The sequence below is a fragment of the Mustela erminea genome, chromosome 1 (genome assembly GCF_009829155.1).
Source record: "Mustela erminea isolate mMusErm1 chromosome 1, mMusErm1.Pri, whole genome shotgun sequence".
Classification (NCBI taxonomy): domain Eukaryota; kingdom Metazoa; phylum Chordata; class Mammalia; order Carnivora; family Mustelidae; genus Mustela; species Mustela erminea.
Window position 1 is genome coordinate 83,894,953 of NC_045614.1, and position 16,556 is coordinate 83,911,508.

The window sequence follows — 16,556 nt, forward strand, 5'->3', positions numbered from 1 at the left end:
CATTGTTGACGACAATGAGGGGGGTGGTGTTTAGTAAGGTGGAGTGCACATTCCAGTTTGTTTTTGTTTTATTTATTTATTTATTTATTTATTTATTTATTTTGAAAGTTGTGAACTCCTGGTCGGCCTTTCTAAAACAGTTTTTAAAAGCCCAGCGCTATTTCTCAGGACCCTTCACAAGTGCTGTGCTTTCGTAATATGAGTCATAATTTTTGTGTGATATGGGTCATAATGTGCGTATTATCAAATTCTTTGCATGCCATGTAGCTCTTAGCCAGAGATGCCTTAAGGAATGTGCTTTTCCCTGGAAACATGCCCCTTGCAGTCCCAATTTTCCAGTTAATTTTCTCTCTTTTTTCCCCTCCCAGATTCTCTGTGTTCTTTTGAATGCAGAGTGATGTGTTAAAATGAAAAATAAGGGGCGCCTGGGTGGCTCAGTGGTTTAGGCCGCTGCCTTCGGCTCGGGTCATGATCTCAGGGTCCTGGGATCGAGTCCCGCATCGGGCTCTCTGCTCGGCAGAGAGCCTGCTTCCCTCTCTCTCTCTCTGCCTGCCTCTCCATCTACTTGTGATTTCTGTCAAATAAATAAATAAAATCTTTAAAATGAAAAATAAAAAGTTTGCGTATCTAAACAGCAACATTATACAGCTACAAAATGAAATAGCCTACCCCAAGTTGAGTCCAGCCTGAAGTCCAGACTCTGGTCAGGTTCCATCAGAACAGTCTCCTGAGAGATTGGTATGCTTCATTTAGGACTCCTCTCCTCTCTCTACTGAGGTTTTACAGATTATTAGCCATTCTCACCACACCAGGATGGGAATCTTAAAGGCTGTGATCCCCTGATCAAAGTCTAACATCATGATGGTAGCAGCTATTGATAGGGGTTTGGGTTCCACATGTAGGTGTTTGTCAAACTGGTGGGATGGTCCACTTGAGATCTGCACATTTTACTGGATATGAATACACTCAAATATTTTTTTGAAAGTTGGTAATACTGAACTCCAGTTCATGGGGTTCATGCTGAAAGTTTAGGGGTACAGTGCACTATCATGGTATCTGCAACTTGCTTTGAGATGCATCAAAAAAGGTAAATTCGGGCAGCTGAATGGTTCAGTCAGTTGAGCTGGCTGCCTCTTGATTTGGGCTCAGGTCATGATCTCAGGTGGTGGGATCCAGCCCTGCAACCAGCTGTGCACTCAGCCTGGGGCTTCTTTCCCTCTCCCCCTGCCCCTACCCCTGCATGTGCTCTCTCTTTCTAAAATAAATAAGTCTTTAAAAAATTTTTAAAAGATTATCTCTCTCCTTCTCCCTCTGCCCCTCCTCCCCTCCTCCCCTCTCTTAAAAAAAAAAAAAAAAATTAGGGGCACCTGGGTGGCTCTGTCTGTTAAGCATCTGCCTTTGGCTCAGGTCATGATCCTGGGGGGTCTTGGGATGGAGCCCCACATAGGGCTCCCTGCTAAGCAGGGAATCAGGGAGTCTGCTTCTCCCTCTCATTCTGCCCCTCCTCTCCCTCCCCCTGCTCATGCTCACGTGCTCTCTCTCTCTCATTCTCTCTCTCCCAAAGAAATAAATATCTTTTAAAAAATTGAAAATAATTTTTTTAATTAAAAAAAAAGACAAGGCATCTGTGAATGGACAAATAGACAGATGAACGGATTAGGTGATAAAGTAATTCCATAAAATAATAATTGTATGTAGGTAGTGAGTGTAGGAGTGTTCACTGGGCAATTCTTTCAACTTTTCTGTTTGTTTGAAATTTTCCATAAGAAAATGTTGGGGGAAAACCCTAGCTTCAATATTAACTCACCCATCACCTTCCCCCTGCACAGCTGGCCTCAGAATTCAGGAGGCAGGCAACTGTTCCAGGATATTTCGAAGCAGAAGAAAACAAACTCATTTCAGCCCACCCTGAAAACCATCACTATCTGAATGGTGAATGGCTTGTGACATCAACTGAACATTATTTTTCATTATTTCCCTGCTCAGAGCACCCAGATGACACACTGCCTTAGGCTGCAGGCCCACAGTTTCAAGGCCTATTCAAATTGTGTTAAGAACACCAGGAAGGGACATTTCAAGGGCAAAGGATTCAGGAGGCTTGTTGCCTCTTCGTCATCAGGCTGTTGTGAGCATTCGGTAAGTTACTGTGTGCAGGGCCCTTTTACAAAGTGAGTACCAAGAAAATAAAAGGCAATGTTTTGGTTTATAAAGTATTTAACACTGTGAAAGGCTTTCAATCTAAAATGGAACCAGAGGGGGGCGCCTGGCAGGCTCAGTTGGTAGAGCATGAGACTTGATCTCCAGGTTGTGAGTTTGAGGCCCATGTTAGGGATACACTTTACTCAATAAAATAAATAAGTAAAATAAAATGGAACTCAAGGATATGCAGTGGAGAATCTCCCACACGCATCCTCAAAAGAGCAGAACTTAACAACAGAGGATGATTTCCTGTAAATGCCTGATTTATAAAAGACAAAGACTTATCTCCGGACCAATGAACACGCACTGAGAATCTCTTCCCATCTTCAAGCCGATGGACTTTCCATCTTAAAGCTGCTTGGACTCTGGCTACACTTCCTTCTTGCCCATAAATACAGCCCACCCCAAGCCCTCAATGGAGTCACCTGTAACTTGCTACAGCATGTGTTTCCTGAATGGCAATTTTTTTGCTATTCCCAAAAAATTCAATTTCTGGTAATTTGAGCTTGCCTCAGTTTACCTCTTTATTGAAGTGAATACAATTTAGTTAGGAAAGGAAGCCCAATTAGAAAATGAAGGGCTTGGGGAGTAGGAATTGTAGGGGGCAGTTTGACCACTGGAGTTTACTTCTGGCATATTAATACTATAGAATATTATTATGCTCCTGTTAAAAGAATGACCCTTATACAAATATTATATCATAGCTAGATCTCCAAGAAGTATTGAATGAACCTTGTACAGTATAATACCACTCATATTAAAAACTGGAACACTGACAGGTAAGCCCAGTTTTGTATATGTTCAATAAGGACACGTAAAAATGTAAAAGCAAAAGCAACAGTCAGAAAGATACATGGCAAACTCTTAAATGTATTTATCTTTCACTGGGCATCCTTGAAAATGAAACTGATTTTTCTTGGGATGCCTGGGTGGCTCAATCGGTTAAGTGTCTGCCTTTGGCTCGGGTCATGATTGCAGCGTCCTGGGATGGAGTCCGGCATCAGGCTCGTGCTCCGCTGGGAGCCTGCTTCTGCCCCACCCCCCTGCTCCAGCTCTCTCTTTCTCAATCTCTCACTCTAAAATAAATAAAATCTTTTAAAAATAAATAAATAAAAATAAAACTGATTTTTCTCATTTTTTTTAATCCCTAGTTCCTCACTCAAAGTTCTTATTAAGACTGGTAGTCATTTCTACCTATAAACTCTATGTTCCATCTATTCATTTTTCTCTTCATGGCTATCATCTCTCGCCCAGACTACTAATAACAACTTCCTAACTGGTCTCTCCGCTTTTACCCTGGCTCTATCACAATCCCCTCTTCAAAGGACGGAGTTTTAAAACTGTTAAGTACAAACCTTATCCCACAGTTCCCTGCCTGAAACCCTTTAATGGCTTTGCACAACTTTTAAAAAACAGTCTTGGAGATACCTGGGTGGCTCAGTCAGTTAAGCATCGCCTTCTGCTCAGGATCCCAGCGTTCTAGGATTGAATCCCGCATGGGGCTCCCTGCTCAGCGGGGAGCCTGCTTCTTTCTCTGTCTGCAGGTCCCCCTGCTTGTTCTCTCTCTCTCTCTTTCCCTGTGACAAATAAATAAATAAAATCTTTAAAAAAATAAAATACAGTCTCAATTTCACCATGTGATTGGCAAAACCCAACCTCTCCTAAGCCCTTCTCCCCAGCGATTGGCACACGCCTCCCCAGCTCAGGAAGCTCTTTTCCTGCCACCGGCCACGGGGCTTTCCCATTGGCTCTACTGCCTGACGCCCTCCCCCAGACAGCGCGGCTGGTCTCCGCACATCTAGCGTGACTCGCTCAGACATAACTTATCATCTGAGAAAGGCAAATTTTGTGACCATCTATTATTACTGCAACCCCCCAGGACCTTTTTGCCATATTCTTTCCTACCAAGCCAACACGGCTTCTGTAAAGCACCAACAAGCGTGAAGGCACAGGGAGATTGAAACTGTCCCCGTGGAGGGCCTAGTCCCCAAGGGCTGAGTCTGGGTCAGGTGGTATCTGAGTACCTTCGGCCCAGAGTGAGGCCAGTGGCTGGCATCCTTTCCGACACAGCCACCTGTTTTAGAGATAACAGCTTGATGATGACTGTAAAATAAAGTCATGTGAGGGACACCTTGGGGCAATGTCCCCCTGGAAAGAGTGGCTGTAATTAGTGGACATTTGTTCTAATAATCTCCAAAATAAAATTTTTCCTTTTAAGGAAAAAGTACTGGAAAACAATTACAAAATAATTCCTAGGGTTCGGAGACATAAATTATTTTTGCCTAGTTTTCAAGCATTTATGCAATCAAATCCTCATTCCTACAATGAGTCTTAGCCATGCCCCAAATACCATTAGTGCCAACTTACTCATTTTTATTTTTAATTGTTCCTAATAACAACTTTCCATATTTAATGTGAATAGGCCTAAATGTGTTTGACCAAGCATTGCCCTTATAAACAGAGGTCTTTCCCCATTGTCATTGTTTTTGTCTTAAATTTTAACACGTTTGTTTTTCAGCCTTTCTACCATTTACAACAAAGGTACAAAGTAAAAGAAATGAAGACGTCTTTCTTCTGAATTCAGGCTCATTGGCTGACTGCTTTTTTAGGGCAATATGTGAGTATCTATCTCTTTGAATAACTTGAAAATTATATTTAAAAAATCAAATTTTGGGGGCGCCTGGGTGGCTCAGTGGGTTGGGGCTTCTGCCTTCGGCTTGGGCTGTGATCCCGGGGTCCTTGGGATCGAGCCCTGCATCGGGCTCTCTGCTCAGCAGGGAGCCTGCTTCCTCCTCTCTCTCTGCCTGCCTCTCTGCCTACTTGTGATCTCTGTCTCTGTCAAGTAAATAAATAAATAAATCTTTGGGAAAAAAATCAAATTTGGGGGGAACCCAACTCAGTCAGTAGAGCATGCAACTCTTGATCTCAGGTTTGTGAGTTTGAGCCCTATGGTTGAGACTATTTAAAAAAAAAAAAAATCAAATTTTCAAAGAACCAAACTTTGGTATGACCTAAATTTTCTGTAACAATTTTCCGTATCAGAATAGAGTTATTCCCTCACTTTCAGAAAGTTCACATTCCAACCCTTCACCTTATGAAAGAACTAAGTTAGTGTGGTAATGGGCTTTTTAAAAATAAAACCAAAAAGCCTCCTCAGATTTTTTTCAGTTGGTGAAAAAAGCTGCCGGGATATTTATTCTATTTTTTTTAGTAGACTTTAAAAAAAAAAATCTTTTTTTTTTTTTACGATTTTATTTTTTTATTTATTTGACAGAGAGCGATAGTGAGAGCAGGAACACAAGCAGGGGGAGTGAGAGAGGGAGAAAGCAAGCTTCCCGCCAAGCAGGGAGCCCAATGCATGGCTCCATCCCAGGACCCTGGGATCATAACCTGAGCTGAAGGCAGACACCCAATGACTGAGCCACCCAGGCATCCCTAAGATATAACATCTATTAAGTGTATTAATTGCAATGGTCCCACTCAGCGAATTTTTTTATATGCATATACTTGGCCACTCACCATGAAGATTGAGATACGGAACACTCCCAACACCTGGAAAGCCTCTCTTTTGCCCCTTTCCAGTCAGTACCCTAAGGCAGTCATTATTCTGGCTTTATCATCATAGATTAGTCTTGCCTATTCTTGAACTTCATATAGCTATAATCATATAGCATGGACTCTGGTTGTTAAGGCTCCTTTTTGAATACAGCTATATTTATGACATCATCATGTTGTTCCATGTAACCATATGTCACTTCTTTTTACTGTTGCATAGTATTCCATTATTTGAATATACTATAGCTTATCCTTTCTCCTATTGATAAACATTTCCAATTCTTTACTACTATGAATAAAGTTGCTATGAATATTCTTTTGTTTGTTTGTTTGTTTGTTTTTAGAGATTTTATTCATTTTAGAGGGAGAGAGGAGCATGAGAGAGCAGGGGAGGGTCAGAGGGAGAGGCAGAAAGAATCTGAAGCAGACTCTGCACTGAGTGGAGAGCCCAGCATGGGTCTCAATCCCATAACCTTAAGATCATCACCTGAGCCGAAACCGAATCAGACCTTCAACCAGCTGAGCCACCTAAGTGCCCTTATATATTCTTACCATGCCTTTTTGTGCTCATATACACTCATTTCTCTTATACCTAGGAGTATGGTTTCTGGATCAAAGGGAAAATGTACATTGAGCTTTAATACATGTTTCCAGTTTTCCAAAGTGGCTGTATCAGTTTATGCTCCCTGCAGTATATGAAAATGACAGTGCTGCACGTACTCATCAAACTTCAGTATCATCAGTCTCTCTTTATTATTTTTTTTTAAGATTTTTATTTATTTAACAGAGAGAGACATAGTGAGAGAGGGAACACAGGCAGGAAGAGTAGGAGAGGAAGAAGCAGCCTCCCTGCTGAGCAGGGAGTCTGAAATGGGTCTCGGTCCCAGGACCCTGGGATCATGATTCCAGCCGAAGGCAGACGCTCAACGACTGGGCCACCCAGGTGCTCCTCATCAGTCTCTTTCATTTTCACCATTTTGGTGGTTGAAGAATGGTATCTTCTTGTGGTTTTTTATTTTTATGATTAACATAAAATTATTACTTGTTTCAGTCCTTGTGGCTTTAATTAGCATTTTCAACATGCATAATAATGTTGAGCACATTTTCCTTTGCTTATTGACATTTTGGATTTCCTCTTTTGTGAAATAGATGCCTGTTCTGTCTTTTACTCACTTAAAAATTAGTTTGTCTTTTTTATGATTTAGTAGATTTTTAATGTATATTTCTGATTTGAAGCCTTTGGTGGATATTTATGTTGCAAATATCTTCTTTTAGTCTGAGGCTTGATCTCTCACTTTCTCTTTTTTTTTTTTTAAGATCTTATTTATTTATTTTACAGACAGAGATCACAAGTAGGCAGAGAGGCAGGCAGAGAAAGAGGGGGAAGCAGACTCCCTGCTGAGCAGAGAGCTCGATTCGGGGCTCGATCCCAGGACCCTCAGATCATGATCCAAGCTGAAGGCAGAGGCTTAATCCACTGAGCCACCCAGGCGCCTGATCTCTCACTCTCTTAATACTATCCTTGATAAAGAGAGACTTATAGTGGTCTGATTTATTAGTATTTTCTTCTTTTGTGTTCCACGTAAAAACTCTTTGCCTAACCCAGTTAGTTCATGAGGATATTCTTCTAAGTGTTCTTTGAGTCTTTTTTTTTTTTTAAGATTTTATTTATTTATTTGACAGAGAGAGATCACAAGTAGGCAGAGAGTTAGGCAGAGAGAGAAGGGGAAGCAGGCTCCCCAATGAGCAGAGAGCCTGATGCGGGGCTCAATCCCAGGACACTGAGAACATGACCTGAGCCGAAGGCAGCGGCTTAATCCACTGAGCCACCCAGGCGCCCCTGTTCTTTGAATCTTAGAGAGAGAGAGAGAGCCCAAGCAGAGGGAGGAGCAAGCAGAGGGAGACACAGGCTCCCCCCTGAGCAAAGTGGGACTCGATACCAGGACCCTAGGATCACGACCTGAGCTGAAGGCAGCTGCTTAACCAACTGAGCCCAAGTTTTATTTTTCTTACCTTTCACAGTTAAGTACAGTTGCATCTCAATCAGTTGCTGAGTATAGTGTAAGGTAGTGGGCAGCATTCCTTGTTGAATGTTTGGAGCAGGGGTGCCTTTACAGCATGACCTCATAGGTCCATCATTATAGCAAGTTCACTGTAGTGCTTTTTGAAGAACAGTCTGGCACCCCGTTAAAGATTGCATGTTCTCTAGTTTTTATTTTATTAATATTTTATTTATTTATTTGACAGAGAGAGACAGAGCAAGAGCGGGAACACAACACAAGCAGGGGGAGTGGGAGAGGGAGCAGCAGGCTTCCTACTGAGCAGGGAGCCCGATGCGGGGCTCGATCCCTGGACCCTGGGATCATGACCTGAGCTTAACCAACTGAGCCATCCAGGCACCCCCCTGTTTTCTAGTTTTTAAAGCAGCATTGCCCCTGGCCTTAGGCAAGAGGCCTACTCTGAGACCCATAGTTTATAGCATCTCTGATGTCATAAACGCTCAGAAGCAGAGTGGTAAAGGGGAATCTCTGTCACTTGGTATGAGCTCTAGACAGGACAACCCTGTAAACCTAGACATTCATCTTTTTACCGAACCGTATTATGCTCTAAGGAGACACACTTCCTTGCCTTCCTTGTCCTAGATCCTCAGAACAGAAGGAACCTGGATCAGAATATTAAGAAGTTTTGAGTATGAGAGAGCATAGTTTGGAAATGCAGGGAGGATCAGAATGACAGGGATGCTTAGGTAAGAGAAAAGACAGATTAACTTGTCGAAACCTCCTTCTTAGCATGAATGCAAAAGATTCTTGCCTACAAAGTACTGTTTCCCAGAGGGCCAAGCAGCCATTGCCTTGCTTTTCCTGAGGCTCCAATTCATGCTTCTGGAGATCTTCATAAATTAGCGCAAGTGCTCACTAACATTGTAGTGTCTGAGGAATATTTTGTAGTATTAGACAATTTTTTACCCTTAAATGTGTATGTATATAGATCTAAACATTACATATGGGAAGCATGACAGATTTTTTTTCATTGGCAAATATGTGAATATTAAATGTGAACACTGAACAGTTTTATAAAATTATTTAAGACTTAACGGAACTTTCTGAAAAGCTAATATACCAAGCAACTTATTTTAATATCTTTGACTAGAAATTTGATAGAGATTGACTGTAACTTGATTTTGCCATTTAGTTTTGGTAGGTCATTTTGACTATTTTAGAAGAAAGATAGCCTTTTTTAAAATGTGAAAAATTATTTTAATTTCTTTTTTTACATTTACATTCACATTTTTAGAAGAAAATATATTCAAAATATGTACACTTTACATACAATTACATTTGGCTATGTACCTGTATTACTTTGAATTAAAAAATTTAAAAGGGGCGCCTAGGTGGCTCAGTGAGTTAAGCCTCTGCTTCCGGCTCAGGTCGTGATCTCAGGGTCCTGGGATGGAGCCCCACATCAGGCTCTCTGCTCAGCAGGAAGCCTGCTTCCCCCTCTCTCTCTGCCCACCTCTCTGCCTATTTGTGATCTTTCTCTCTGCCAAATAAATAAATAAAATCTTTAAAAAAAAATTAAAAAGAAGAGGGATGCCTCGGTTGCTCAGTCAGTTAAGCAGCCGACACACTTGATTTCAGCTCAAGTCATGATCTCAGGGTCCTGAGATCAAGCCCTATATCAGGCTTTATGCTCAGTAGGGAGTCTGCTTGAGGATTACTTTCCCTCTCCCTCTTCTGCTCCCTTTCCCCACAACACATGCCTTCTCTACAATAAATAAATAAATCTTTAAAAAATAAAATTAAATTAAAAAGAAGAAAAAGGGAGTCCATGAAAAATAAAAATAATTTTTTTGGCAAATTGTGCATATTCAATAAATATTAGGGACCCCCCTATCACCCCATCTTCCTTCTCTTGCTTTTAACTTGACATCAGACTAAAAATCGTTTCCTTCTCTCTTTTCTTCCCTTTTCTCCCCTGAATACAAACATACACCATCCTGTTAGAAATTTGGTTGCCTTATGGAAACAAGTCTAGAATTTGGGAGAAAATAGCAGAACTGACAGGAGACATTAGAGGAATCTAGCTGTAGCCAAATAGAAAAATTAGATAAAAGTTCAATCATTTAAGATGACCAATACTTTCAGTAGAATTCTGACATATGACTATGTCAGGCACCTCTTGGCCCGGTGAGAAGTCAGGGACATCTCGGAAATGTGGGTACGCCAACAGGGAATTTAACTGACTTTTACCAGAATTTTGATTCACAGGCTGGGCTGCTGGCCTTCATCAGAACAAAATGTAAGTTTAAGGAAGTTAACTACTGGCCACATCAGCATATCAGAAACATACCTGAAATGTTTTATTTATTTATTTTTTTAGGATTTATCTATTTATTTGAGAGAGAGTGAGTGAGGGGAGGAATGCAGAGGGAGAGAATCTCAAGCAGACTCCTTGCTGAGTGAGGAGTCCGACCAGCCTCGGGACTAGATCCTAGGACCCTGAGATCATGACCTGACTGCAATCGAGAGTTGGCTGCTTAACCTACAGATACACCCAGGTGCCCCCAAACCTGGAATGTTTTATAGCTGGAATCCAATCTTTTTTTTTTTTTGAAGATTTTATTTATTTATTTGACAGACAGAGATCACAAGTAGGCCGAGAGGCAGGCAGAAAGAGAGAGAGGAGGAAGCAGGCTCCCCGCTGAGCAGAGAGCCCGATGCGGGACTCGATCCTGAGACCCCAAGATCATGACCTGAGCCGAAGGCAGCGGCTTAACCCACTGAGCCACCCAGGCGCCCTGGAATCCAATTTTTGAGGCAATTCATGAGAAATTAAAATTTGCTCTAGCACTTGACAATAATAAAACAAGAACAGCTAACAGTTTGGGGGTACTTACTGTATCCTAGGCACTGTGCTAAGCCTTTTGTGCAAAACATCCTAACTAATCCTTACCACAATGTTCAAGATACTATCCCCATTGTAGGGATGAAGAACTTGGGCCTTAAAGAAGCTGTACAATCCGCACCAGAGTCTCTCCTGTTCTTAACAATGTTAACTTTTGGCCAGTAACAAGCACAGCTACCATTGATTGAGAACTAAAGGCCCGAACATGTGTTCTCACTTAATCTTCGTAACAACCCTAATGGAGAGCACTTAGGGATCCTGCTTAGAGATGAAGACCCTTCAGTGCAGCACCTAGAAATTACACGTAATGGAGACAATAATCGTAATGGCTGCAGGGCTTCTCCCTGGCCTCCTGATCTGAAAGCAGAAAGGAGAGTAAACTTTCTTCTTTTGACCTGCTGAGAATCCTGTGCTCTGTTTAGTAGAACTTTCTGTGATAATGGAAATGTTCTTCATTGGCACAGTCCAATGTGGTAGCTACTGACCATGGACATGTGAAATGTACCTGATGAGATAGATGAATGTTTAGTTTGAAAAATTTTAATTGTATTTAGTATTAACTAGTTTCATATATTTCTTCTATTTTAAGAGACTCCACACCCAATGTAGGGCTTGAACTCTTGACCCTGAGATTAAGAGACCCGTGCTTTACCAACTGAGTGAGCCAGGTGCTTCTTAACTAGTTTGAATTTAAACAGGCTGCATGCCTAGTGGCTACCATATTGGACAACTGGCATGGAGGGTAAGACTGCTTGGTGGCCAAGTTCTCAGCAGCAGAGTCCAAGAGCTTCTGATACTACATTCTCCTTTTTCTTAGTCCTGTCATTGGTCAACTTCTGGGGAATGTATCTTCAAACTAAGGCACAGCTAAGAATTCAGAAAGAGAGAAAATAATCAGGATCTTTTTTACTCCCTTTATTTAAAAACTGAATATTTTAAGTGCTCAAACACTTATTTGTTCGTTCATTTAACAAATACTTGTGGAACTCTCCTTACATGGTAGACACATCGACTATAAGTCTAAGCATTGGCTCTGGGGTTAAAATGACAAGCAAGGCAGAAATGGAGAGACAGACATTAATTAATCACACAGAGACATCATTAGAAACTCTAATAAAGTCTAAGGAGTTGAAAATGTGTTTGACAGGATGGAGGATTGATTTTTTTTTTTTTAAGATTTATTTATTTGTCAGAACTAGAGAGCACAAGCAGAGGGTAACAGCAGAAGAAGAGGGGGAAGCAGGCTCCCTGCTTGGCAGTGAGCCTAGTGTGGGGCTCGATCCCAGGACCCTGGGATCACAACCTGAGCCAAAGGCAGATGCTTAACCAACTGAGCCACCCAGGTGCCCTAGATGGAGACTTGATTTGAGGCCTCTGGAAACATCCTTCTGATGATGTTGAAGTTCTCCTCATAGAAGTAATGTTTTAGCTGAGAAATGAAGAATGAGCTAGAATTAGTGACAGTGGAGGGAAAAGCATTCCAGGTGGAGGGAATAGCATGTATAGGCTTGAGGTGGGCAGAGAGTGGACATGTTTGAGGAACTTGCAAGAAAAGGAAAGTGGGGAGAGATGAGGCTGAAGAGCAGGCTGTAGAGAGCCCTGCTTGCTGTATCAGGGTTTTTGACCTTTATCCTAGAAGCGGTGACTAGCTACTGAAAGGTTTTCAGCTGAGGAGTGACATGATTAGAAAATAAACTTAAAAAACAAAACCAAACAACAACAACAAAAACTTGGCTTTTAACAAGGGCTTCATTGTTCCCTGTTCCTTCCTTCCTTCCTCCTCCAGCAGCCAGGCAGGTGACTTCCCCAGACACAGGGCTGCAGCTGGCTCCAAAGGGAGATCCTCAGAACAGACCGGAAGTGCTTGGTCCTGGGCCCAGAGGATGAATGGAGCTAAGCTGTGTTCTTTCCTCCAATGCTCTGTGTGCTCTCTCTGTGTGTCTCTACCATTAAATAAATACTGGTGTATTTTTAAAAACTTCAGCCAACCACCCACTCCATTTTCTCTGCAGCAAGCCAGAAGCCCTCAAACAGTAATGAGCTGTACCAGGATCTCTGTGATACCCAAAGAGATAGCTCCTAAAAGACTACTAACTCTAACTCTTCCACTCAGGCTGGTGTCAGCTGCCTCAACTTGTACAAGCACAGTTGTGGAACATATAGGAAACTTGAATTAGACAGTTTAAGCTGAACCAGGGCAGCCCACTAGAGAGCTTGGCTTTCTGCATTTTCTAGTCTGTTCTTCCTGTTGAGCCACATGCAGCTGATGAACCTTCAGCTGGGAAAATGACAAACTGAAGAATTGACCCCAGTGGGGAAAAGGCAAGAAGAGTGAGTCTGAGACAAAAGTCTTGTGAATGTATTGGAACTTCAAAAGTTTCAAACCAGAATCCAACTTCCTGAAGCAACACGAATCACTGCTTCTTCCAAAGTGAATTGACTTTACCTCTGAAAGAGGTAAAGATAGAAAAGTCACGGATTTTGCTGGTCAACACGCTTGAGCTTGATCGTCAACTCTGCCACTTACCCTAAGCAAGTTAACTCATCTTCCCGTGCTTAGTGTCTTTGCCTGTATAATGGGTTAATAGTGTCTGTTTAGGGGCACCTGGGTGGCTCAGTGGGTTAAAGTCTCTGCCTTCGGCTCAGGTCATGATCCCAGGGTCCTGGGATCGAGCCCCGCATCGGTCTCTCTGCTCAGCAGGGACCCTGCTTCTTTTCCTTTCTCTCTGCCTGCCTCTCTGCCTACTTGTGATCTCTGTCTGTTGAATAAATAAATAAAATCTTTTAAAAAAATAGTGTCTGTTTACAGCATCATATGGATGTAGGGCAATGTGATGAAATGATTAGAAATAGTCCCTGCACTGATATTGTTGTTATCCAGTACTGTACCTGTGTGTCTGTCTTCTTTGTGATATTGACCTTCTCAAGAAAAGACACCTGCCATTGACCTTTTTGTCTGGTGCCTACTCCTGTAGGTGTTCAGTAGATAAAATGAAATAATTAATACAGCCATCTTATAGGAAAAGGAGTATCCTCTTGTATGGTTAGCCTTCCCAAGATAGTCTGTCTTCTAATTTCCTACAACCTTTTCATTTGCTTTAGACATGAATTAGGAAAACAAAATTATTGGATACCTTTACAGAAAATTATTTTCCTAGAGTGTTTCTACTTACACAGATACATTATTTAATTAGTAAACTTATTTTTGAGTATTTTTAGGATTACAGAAAACTTGAGCAAAAAGTGTAGATTTCCCATATATACCCTAACTCCCTTCTTCCCTTGATATTGTTAACATCTTGGATTAGTGTGATACATTTGTTACAATTGGTGAGCCAATATTGATACATTATGAACTAAACCCATAGTTTACATTTAAATTCATCCTTCACATTGTACATTATATAAGTTTTGGCAAATATATAATAACTTGTGTCCACCATTATATTATCGTTCAGAGTAGTTTTACTGCTCTAAAAAGCCCCTGTACTTCACCCCTTCATCCCTTTCTTTTCCCAATTCCTGGCAACCTTTCATCCTTTTATTATCTCCATAGTTTTGCCTTTCCTAGACTGTAATGTAGCTAGAGTCATAGGATTTGCAGCCTTTTTAGATTGGCTTCTTTCCCTTAGTGATACACTTTAAAGATTCATCCATGTCTTTTCCTGATAGCTCATTTCCTTGCATCACTGAATACTATTCCATTGTATGGATGTACCACAGTTTATTTATCTCTTCACCCACTGAAAGACTTCTTGGTGGCTTCTCAAGCTTTGGCCATTATGGATAAAGTTGCTGTAAATATTCATGTGCTGGTTTTCTGTGGATTTCTGTGGTTTTCTGTAAGTTTTCAACTCATTTGAGTGAATACCTCAGAGTGTAAGTGCTCTATCATATAGTAACAGTACACATACGTTTAGTTTTGCAAGAAATTGCCGAACTGGGTTCAAAAGTGACTGTCGCATTTTAAATTCCCACTGGCAAGAGGTGAGAGTTCCTGCTGCTCATCATCTTCTCTTTCATTTGGTGTCATCGGTGCTCTGGACTTTAGCCATTCTAATAAGTAGTGATAGTTTGTTGTTTTCATTTGTGTTTCTCTAATAGCATACAATATTAAGCATCATTTCTTATGTTTATTTTATTTTCCATCTGTATTTGCCATCTGTATGTATTTTTTTTTTTTTTATTTTCTTTGGTGAAGTGCCTGTTCAGATCTTATGCCCATTTTAAAATCCAGTTGTTTTATTGTGGGGTTTTAGGAGTTCTTTCCATCTTTTGAATACCAGACATTTGTCAAATATGTGTTTTACAAATATTTTCTCCCAATTGTGGTTTGTCTTTCCATTCTGTTAGTGTATTTTGCGGAGTAGTTTTTAATTTCAATGAAGTTCAACTTACCAATTTTTTCTCCCATGGTTTGAGCTTTTCATATATAAAAAGTCATCCAAACCCAAAATCACTAGATTTTCTTCTGTGTTAATCTTAGGAGTTTTAGAGTTTTCTGTTTCAAAAGGTTTTATTTATTTATTTATTTGAGAGAGTAGTTTTCTGTTTTAAATTTAGGTGTTTGAAACATTTTGAGTTAATTTTGTGAAAAGTGTTAGGTCTTTTTTAAAAAAAACATTTTATTTATTTATTTTACAGAGAGAGAGAGCACAAGTAGGCAGAGCGGCAGGCGGAGACGAGGGGGGAAGCAGGCTCCCTGTTGAGCAGAGAGGCTGATACAAGGCTCAATCCCAGGACCCTGAGATCATGACCTGAGCCGAAGGCAGAGGCTTAACCCACTGAGCCCCCCAGGTGTCCCTGTGTCTAGTTTTTTTGTTTTTTGTTTTTTGGGTTTTTTTGCATGAGGATGTCCAGTTTTTCCAGGACCATTGTTGAAAAGATTATGCTTTCTCCATTGAATTGCCTTTTGTTCATTGTTAAAGATCAGTTGATTATATCTGTGTAGGTTTATGTCTGGGCTCTCTGCTCTGTTCCATTGATCTCTTTGTTCTTTCACCAATACCACATTGTCTTGGTTACTGTAGCTTTCGTGTAAGTCTCGATGTTGGATAGTGTCAGTCCTCCAACTTTGTTCTTCTTCTACAGTGTGTTGGCTATTTATATATTTAAAAGTATGTTTCTTGTTTTCAGAAAAATTTTACATTTTATTAAGAAAAAATAAACAACACAGAAAAGTAATACATATGTGAAAATTTACTATTATAGAAGATAGGTTTCTAATCAATTAAGAAAAAGGATAACAACACAGTAGGGAGAAAAGTATCTCAATCATCAGTTTCAGAGAAAGAAAGTATAGTGTCCAATATTTGTAAAAGTGTCAACCTTCCTCTTAATTTAAAATGAAAATAAATGCCAGTAAACTCCTACTTTTCTTTTTTTATGCCCATTATTAATCAGGGTAGAGGAAAGGAAACTCTCAAAAATGGTGTAAATTGGTATAAAATGTATAGGTGGCTATTTGGCAAAATTTGGAATATGTGTTCCTTGTGGGAAGAAATTCCTTTTCTTCAAATGGTATCCCCAGGCTAAAAACAGTGTCTGATACACAGTGTATCTTCAATAAAGGGTGGTTAAATACATTTGAAAAATGCAAAATGCACTCTGTCATTGATAGAGGAATTTTACTCTTAGGAATTTATCAAATGGATATATGTACAGGATTTTTTTGTTGCAGCATTGTTTTTTGTTTAGTGTTTTAAAGATTTTATTTGTTTATTTGAGAGAGAGAACACAAGAGTAGGGAAGAAGGGTGGAAGGGCAGGGAACAAGCAGACTACCTGCTGAGCAGGACCTGGGTGTTGGGCTTAATCCCAAAACCCTGGGATCATGACCCAAGCCAAAGACAGATGCTGTTGTCCAGGGGGGGTCTCTTTTTCGATGATGGACCGAGG